This window comes from Myotis davidii, unplaced genomic scaffold, assembly GCF_000327345.1.
Source record: "Myotis davidii unplaced genomic scaffold, ASM32734v1 scaffold1134, whole genome shotgun sequence".
NCBI classification, from domain to species: domain Eukaryota; kingdom Metazoa; phylum Chordata; class Mammalia; order Chiroptera; family Vespertilionidae; genus Myotis; species Myotis davidii.
This window is the reverse complement of record NW_006286229.1, coordinates 1,046,955-1,056,003: the sequence shown is the minus strand read 5'-3', so window position 1 is coordinate 1,056,003 and position 9,049 is coordinate 1,046,955.

Below are 9,049 nucleotides of genomic sequence, written 5' to 3'. Positions count from 1 at the left end.
CCGCTGCTCTAAGGAGCTCTCTCTGCCTGCGGTCTCAGCTCCCCCCCATCACAGCCATCCTCAGCCCTGTAGCCAGTGGAGTCTCTACAGCTGATGTGATGAAGATGCTCCCCTGAATAAAGGGCTTCCCTGGGGCTTCCCTGACAACAGGGCCCCCGGACCCAATTACCATAGCAGTTATGTACATGGATGGGCTGCGCAGTGGAATAAGATCAGTTCCAGTTCTGCCTCAGATGCTTCCTGACTGTGGGCAGGGACAGGTTGAATCAAACTAATTGTGTGAGGCCCAAACCAATATCTAAAACAACAACAAAAAAGGTGCTTCCAGTCCTAGCCAGATGACTCAGTGGGTTAGAGTGTCATCCCAGATACCAAAAGATTGTAGGTTCAATCCCCCATCAGGGTGTGTATGAGAACCAACCAATCAATGTTTCTCTCCCCCCACCCTTCCCCTTCCTCTTTCTCTAAATCAATAAAAACATATCCTCAGGCAAGGATTTTTTTAAAAAATTGCTTCCCAGTGAATGCCTGGCACAAAGCAAGAGAGAAGGATCTGGAAGGAAGAGCCTCTGAGGCTGTGTGAAATCAACCCCCTGGAAAAGGCTTCCCCGGAAGCACAGAAGCAGAAGAGCCAAGGGAGGTTCTGTCCCAGTCCAGTACCTGAGGGAGTCGGAGAAGGCCTCGACGCCGTACTTAGAGATGCAGTAGCCCCCACCGAACAAGGATACGCGACCCATGACGCTGGAGACATTGACCACTCGGCCCTTTGCCTTCCTCACCAGGGGCAGCAGACTCAGGGTCACCTCGATCACCCCCAACAGGTTCACATTGAGCATCTTTACGAAGTCCGGTTTGGTCAGCCACTCATTGGGTGCCGTGGGCACAGAGATGCCAGCATTATTCACCAGGCCCCAGAGTCCTGGGCACACAGAGGGGAGAGAGCAAGACTGTGCTGAGACCCTGCAGTGAGGACACAGCTGTGGTTCCAATTCACCTTCCAACTGAGTGAGGACAGTATGAGGAGGCGACATGGGGAGCGGGCAGAACAGGTAACAGATAACTACGTGCTGTCTGCAGGGTTTGGAGCAGTGCAGACCCTGTAAGCTGTGGTGACAGGGAGTAGTCAACACTTTGGTTGGGTAAAACAGACCTGAAATCTCAGGTGTGGGGTCAAGTGGAGAATAGGCCTGGGTTTTCACACATCAATGTTCTCCTTGCAGACATTGTAAATATTCACCCACATTTTCAGATTTCTGGACAGCTTCCATAGTGAGCACTCAACAGCTATCAATGAGGGAAAACGAGACAAAGACCGAGAGATAATGAAGAATGGAGGGGGAGAGAGAAACACACACACACACACACACACACACACACACACACACACACATTGAACAAAAGACAAAAGTATAAAATATGGCTAATACTTGGAGACACAGGTTGGGTAAAAAAGACCTGAAATCCCAGGTGTGAGGAAATGTGGTGAACAAGTCTATGGTTGACCTCAGGTCACTGACCTTGACACAATCTGCATCGACATTGAACTATGATCCTGCAAGAGCTCTGAGAATTCCAAGGACAGGCTTTGAGGGGGGCCCAAGGCTGTCCCTCCCCAACTGCAGGTACAGACCCTGAGCTCGAGTCAATGCCACCCTCCCCTCCCACTTGCGCAGGAGGCCCTCTCTCCCAGTTCCCCTGGGCTCACAGTTCATCCAGCTTCATGGAAATCTCTCTGCAAGATTCAAAGACACAGTCCCAAAGACATAAAGGTTTCTAAACCACAGACCGCAGGGCAGCAGGAGTAGGGATTAGGAAGTGGACTGGAGAATGGGGTGAAGCTGGAAGTGGGGCAGCTTCCTCGTGGCCCCCCTGATTGAGCCTAGGCCCTGCTCACATCCACAGGAATGGGCCAGACCCACCCTCCCCCCACCCCCACCATGAAAAGAGGGCAGTGGGGCTGGCAGAGGCTCTGAGGGACTTGGAGGCTGGGTTACATTGGAGCTCTTTTGGCAACGCCCTCCAGGTGCAGGCCTGGTGGAGCCCTGCTGTAAGCATCCGTGGTTTGTGTCCTCCCGGAAGTACAATCAGAGATCATAGACCTAACCAGTCCACAGCCCCCTGACCTGCTGGAGAGGATTCCGGGAGGTGCGCCCAAACCTCTTGAACACCTTTCCCCAAGGGCTACAAAGAGTCTCAATGATCATTGTTTTGGGGGAAGAGAAATGACAAAACCAGAAGCTCCAGATTAAGCCTGTGGCAACGGTTTCATTTTAATGAAGCAACATGGCCTGTGCCTGAGTGGGCTGAACACTGGAACATGGACTCTAAGTCTCCGGAGGGCAGGGACTGAGTCTCATTGTGTTTATAGTTCCGGCACCTGGCCGTGCCTCGCATCTAACAGATACACAAATATTGAGGGAGATGACACTGCAATGTCCCACTTCATTCTCCGTTTTCACCTGCATTTCTTACATTGTCTGACAATAGGAGATTCCCCAAAGCCTCCATTCCCTTTACTTTATAATGAGGGAGGAGAATCAAGATGATTCTCCTACCGACTCCAACTCTCAGGAAGTCTATGAATCCACATGTTGCCATCAAAACGGTAAAACCTTAGGAGGTGAGGGCCTTGGGAAGCACTGGAGCATTCTAGGGGCATTTCTGTCCAGCACACATTAGGTGCGCAACAAAAGTTTAGTCGAAACTGAGTAAATGCGGAGTCAGCAAGGGACTGAACTCATCTGCAGAGACCTGGGGGCAGGTGCTGGGGATCAGAAGGTGGGGGGTTTGAGAGAACAAAAGGGATAGGAAACCAAAGGAGGGGGAAGAGCTGAGGCATGCTGGGAGGCTGTCAGTTTCCCTGGGGAAATGGTACCCAGGGCCTTTCCAATCTGTCCATCTTTCCAAGTTTCTTCTCCTTAGACAAATGTTGCACATCTCCTAGACACACACACACACACACACACACACACACACGGGGAAGTCATAGAGAGGAAGCAGTTGCCCTTCACCTTGTGGAAGGATGAGGGCTAGCAAGCAAAGAGAATGCACCCTCTTTCTCAACCCCCTCCCCAGATCACCCCATGTTTCTCTCAGCCTTCATGAAGAGGATTTCCCCTCACTCAAGAAATTTCCCAGAATTCCCAGTGCTGAGTTACCTTCCCCCCCGACACACAAGCACACACTCATGTGTATGCCCAACCCCCCTTTTTTTGATCCTAGCCACTGTCCGCTAGAAGCTCTTCTACGACGGCCATTTTAACCTTTTGGTTGGCCTTTAACCATTTCGTTGCCTACCACAGTACCCACCTCACTGAGTTATTATGAGGATTAAATGAGGTGATTAAGTGAGGTGATACCTAGCAAGTACCTTGCCCATGGCCGGTGTGGCTCAGTGGTTGAGCATCGACCTGGGGACCAGGTGGTTGTGGTTTGATTCCCAGTCGGGGCAGGTGCCTGGGTTGCGGGCTCAGTCACCAATGTGCAGGAAGCAGCCCATCAATGATTCTCTCTCATAGTGGATGTTTCTATCTCTCCCTCCTTCTCCCTTCCTCTCTGAAATCAATAAAAATATATTTAAAATTTTTTAAAATAAATAAAAGCCCCTTGGAACCCTCCCTGGGAAATGGTGAGTATCTAACAGCTCTTACCACATCTCTTCCGTGGCAATGCCGAGTGGCATTTGGGGATGTTTTTGAGCTTCTCTGTAAGAAACACAACACCAAACAACTAAATGAAAGAGGAAGCTGGTCGCAGTAGGACTTGGGAGAGGTATCTCAAGATCAATTCCACATACGGGTCTCTTCTTCCTCACCACCATCACCGCCAGAAGTAGAAACGGGCCATGCTTATCCCAAGCACTTCACATATTTTACCTCATGTCTCCCATACAGTAGCCCTGTGAAGGCAGCATCATTGTCCTCACTTTACATACGAAGAGTCGGAGACTCAGAAAGGTAGTGACTTGCCTGACGTCACACAGCTACTACGTGGTGGAACAAGGTGTCAGAGCCAAATCTAGTCCCCAAACGAGTGTCACCTCCACTGTGTCTTCGTAAAAGCATGAGTGAGCAGGAAAGGGCTGGGCCGCACCAAGGACAGAGTCGCTGGGCCACATCCTTCTTTGGGGAGCCTGGGGAGCCCCTTATCTGGTGTTGCTGGGCAGATACAGCTGCCTGCCTGGCAGGGGGAAGTGGAGGTCAGAGGGCAGAGCAACTTCTGTAGCCAGATTTGGCTTCTGCACTCGGTGACCTTCTGGAATCTCAGGCTGGGGATGAGAGTGCAATTGTTGCCAAACTCCTCAGCCTTGACCTGTTCACTATCCACCTGCCCTTGCCACACAAAGGAGGGTCCTAAGCCACAAAGGTCACAGAGTTGGGAGGGGGGGTCCTGGGGCAGCCTGCCCTGCCCCTTCCTCCAGGGTCCAGCCACAAGCCCTTGGCCCCTCCGACCCTGGGAAGCTGCCGGCCTGCCTTTATCTGTGACTTACAATAATTCCTCCCTGGCACCTTCCTTCCTTTCTGATTGTTGATTATAATGTCTTGTCTACAACTTTTTAAAAACAAAAGGGGGAGGGTGGGAGAAGGAAGAAGAAAGAGTAAATTTCCAGGAATTGTTTCGCTGCTGTCGCTCCTATTTCTTGCAGCAAAGCTGTTTGCCCCCCACTTCTTTTGCCCAGATTGGGAAGGAGCCTGGGCTCCTGCCCCTCCCTCGTACCCTTCCTTCCAGTCCCTCTCTTCCCAGCTGCCCACCTCCTCCCTCCAAAATAAACACCCACAAGAAACTGCAGAGCTGTCACTTATTTCTTCCTGAGGGAGCAGATGGCCCTGTGCTTCTCCCAGGAGGGACCACCGTCACCTCCTCCGGCTGCACATACACACCGGGCGACGTGAGGGGTGGGGGCCGGGGAGCAGGCGGAGGTGAGGCTGTGGAGGAGGCGGGGGTAGGGGCAGCGCATGATATCGCCATACAGAGTGGACGATTCAGGAGCACCGGAGACACCAGCCACTAAAAAGCAGGCTTTAGAGGAATAGAAATGGCCATGGGTCAAAATGTGTGGTCCATGTGGAGAGAACAGAGACCAGAACTAGGGGGCTTGGTCCAGTGCAGTCTCCATCTGTATGGCTCAAAGGCATGGAGAAGGAAGCAAAGATTCTCATAAGGCTCCTTACTGAAAAATATATCCCCGGGCTAGAAACGGAGAGAGAGAGAGAGAGAGGGAGAGAGAGAGAGAGAAAGAGAGAGAGAGAGAGAGAGAGAGAGAGAAACGGCCTGAAAAGTTGAAGTAAACCGCATTTTATTTATTATTTATTTTTTTAATCCTTACCCGAGGATATTTTTCCCATTGATTCTTAGAGAGAGTGGAAGAGAGAGGGAGAAACAGAGAGGAACATTGATGTGAGAAAAACACATCGATTTGTTGCCTCCTGCACACGCCCTAACCAGGGCCTGGGCCGGGGAGGATCCTACAACTGAGGTACTACATGCCATTGGCAGGAATCAAATCCGGGACCCTTCAGTCCACAGACCATCGCTCTATCCACTGAACCACACCGGCGAGGGCTAAACCACATTTCATATTCTCATAGCGCATCATGACAAATGTATTGATCTCTGCCCCCAGCTCCCGGGTAATAGGAGCACCTCCTCTTGTAACGAGGTGACTCTTGTGGGATCCTGGGCAGCTTCGGGCTGGGGCTGGTCAGCAGAAAGAGCAAGCCTTGATTAGAAGCTGGAACTCTCAGCCTCACTCCCCATCCTACAGGGAGAGAGTGGGCTGGAGATTAAATGAATGATCAATCATGCCGATGTGAGGAAGGCTCCATACACCCTGAGGTTCAGAGAGCTTCTGGGTTGGGGAACACATCCACAATTGGGGCGTAGTGCACCCCAGCTCCACGGGAACAGAGGCTCAGGACCCTTCCTGAACGCCCCCCATGGACTTTATCTGGCTGTTCATCTGTGCCCTTCATTATAAACTGGTAAAAGTAAGCAAACATTTCCCTGAGCTTTGTGAGCCATTCCAGCAAATCATTGAAACTGAGGGGGTTTTCAAGAACTCCTGACTTTGGAGCCACGTTGGACAGGAGTGTGGATACCCTGGGGATCAGGTGCTTGCGACTGTCCTCCTAAAGTGAGGACAACCTGTGGGGCTGAGCCCTTACACCTGTGGAGTCTGACACTCGCTCCAGGTGGTTGGCGTCAGAATTGCATTAAATTATAGGATACCCAGTTGGTGGTTGGAGAGTTGGAAGGTTGGTTGGTTGGGGGGAAACCCTACACTTAGTGTCTAAGTGTTGTGAGACGAGAAACAGTCTTTCTGAAGGAGGCTTTAAGAAAACTGCAAATTGCCCGAGCCAGTGTGGCTCAGTTGGTTGGAGCGACGTTCACAACACCAAAAGGTGGCGTGTTCCACTCCTGGCCAGCACACATACCTAGGTTGTGGGTTTGATCCCAGGTCAGAGCATGTTTGGGAAGCAACCGATTGATGTTTCTCTCTCTCTCTCTCCCTCCCTTCCTGTCTCTAAAATAAATTTTAAAAAGAGAGAGAAAAATAAAAGAGTGAGAGGAAAAGAAAACTGCAAAATTAAAAATATGCCTTCCCACTAAATGGTTGGTGGTGATGGTTACACAATAACGTGTCTGTGCCCAGCTAGCATGGCTCAGTGGTTGAGAGATGACCTATGAACCAGGAGGTCACAGTTGGATTCCTGGTCAGGGCACATGTCTGGGTTGCAAACTCAATCCTCAGTGTGGGGCGTGCAGGAGGCAGTCGATCAATGATTCTCTCATCATTGATGTTTCTATCTCTCTCTCCCTCTTCCTCCCTCTTAAATCAATAAAGATAATTTCTTTAAAATGTGAATGTCATTAATACTACTAAACTATATACTTAAAATAGTTAAAATGGCAAATCTGTCATTATCTATACATTGAGTGGCCAGATTATTATGACCACTGCATTAGTACTTCGTTGGACCACCTTTTGCCTTCATCAGTATTGAAGTGTATATGTATATATACACTCAGTGTATATATAAAAGGCTAATATGCTAAGTGTCCATCTGGGTAATGACGTTATATAGCAACGCCCAACTTCCTCTCCCTAGCAACTAGCCTCCTTGCAGTTTCTTCCACCTAAGAACACGGCTTGCTTTATACCCAGGTGGAAACATTTACACTTTAACCAAATGTCTGTGAAGCATTTTCCCCTGCCGCATCTCATTTGATCCTCACAGAAGTCCTGGAGTAGGTAGACAGGAGACTTGGTGGAATCCTATTTTCATTTCATTAGCTGGAAAACGGAAATTTAGAAAGCTTAGAAACTTGACCACACTGAAAAGAAGAAATGGTGAACCCTGAAAATGACTTCAGGTTTTCTCATTGTGCAGGATATAGTCAAACACTGCTGCAGTTAAATATTTTACTCTTTGTTCTCCCTGCGTGATCTACAATAATGATCTGCTTTGTGTTGATATTTACCGCTGTGTTGCTGACAGTTACCTGAAAGAGAAGTTGGGGTGCTTCACTGAGCTGGAAAAAGTTTAGCTAAACCAGAAAGCAGGTCTAATTAAGCAAGCTTATCTATACACTAGTGGCCCGGTGCACAAAATTCGTGCACGGGGGAGGGGGTGATCCTCAGCCCGGCCTGCACCCTCCAATCTGGGACCCCTCGAAGGATGCCCTACTGCCAGTTTACAGGGATCGAGCCTAAACCGGCAGTCGGACATCCCTCTCTCAATCCGGGACTGCTGGCTCCTAACCGCTCACCTGCCTGATTGCCCCTAACCACTCTGCCTGCCAGCCTGCTTGTTCTCTGTCGTTCTTCTCTCAGGAAGAAGATGCTACTCGTGAAAGTCGTTACAGCCTCTACCTTGGCCCCCGCCACCATGGCTTTGTCTGGAAGGATGTCCGGAAGATGTCTGGTCAAATTAGCATATTACCCTTTTATTAGTATAGATATAAAGCTCTCGCTGGTGCCATTAGCACACATGTGTCTCAATCTGTCATAGTTGATTGTGAATTTGATTGACACTTCTATTATAGAGAAAGGATGAATAGTGATATTAAAATATTTCTTCTAATTAATTTCCTTTCAATGTGCATAAATTCATGCACCGGGCCACTAGTGTTTAATAAAATTAATAAAAAAGTAATTAGCAAACTTCAAAAAAATCCCCTCCCTGAATGGATAAAGAAAATGTGTTATATTCATGCAATGGGCTATTACTCAGCCATAAAAAGGAATGAAGACTTGATATATGCTACAATGTGGAGAAACCTCAAAACCATTATGCTAAGTGACAAAACCAGACACAAAGTCACACATTGTATGATTCCATTTATATTGAATATCCATCGGCAAAATCCACAGAGGCAGAGAGCAGAACGCTGGCTGCCGGAAACTAGGCGCTTAACGGGTATGGGGGTCCTTTTGGGGTGGTGGAAAGTTTTGGGACTAGATAGAAGTGGTGTTTGCACAACAAAATGAGTGTACTACATCCACCGAATTGTACACTCTAAAATGGTTGATATTGTTATGGGAATTTCACCTCAATTAAATATATATCTAATCCCCTCCAGCCAACACACTACCAACTACAACACAAGGCCCAGCTCCAGTTGGCTCTGCCATCTGCTAGTGTGGCTTGTGTAAGACAGGCAACCTCTCTGGGCCTCACAGGGGATAAGAAAGCCCATCCTTCCTCCCCCAGGGGTACCTCCCCACAGGGATCAAACGATTAACTGCAGTGACAGTGCACTGAGAAGCAGAAATTCTGCCACACAATGTTCCACAACACAATCCATGCTGCCAGCCTTACCCTACGGCTGGAGGGAGAGAGAAGCTGAGTGACTTCCAATCTCTCTCTCTCTCTCTCTCTCTCTCTCTCTCTCTCTCTCTCTCTCTCTCCCTCTCTCTCTCCTCTACCACACACATACTTCAAGAGAAATATGGAGCCGTGTGGAAAAGAAGCTGTTCCCCTCCTCTCCATCCAGGAGTCTCCCTGAAGCTCAGTGCTGCCCCTCCCACCCAAGATCCAGTCTTTCC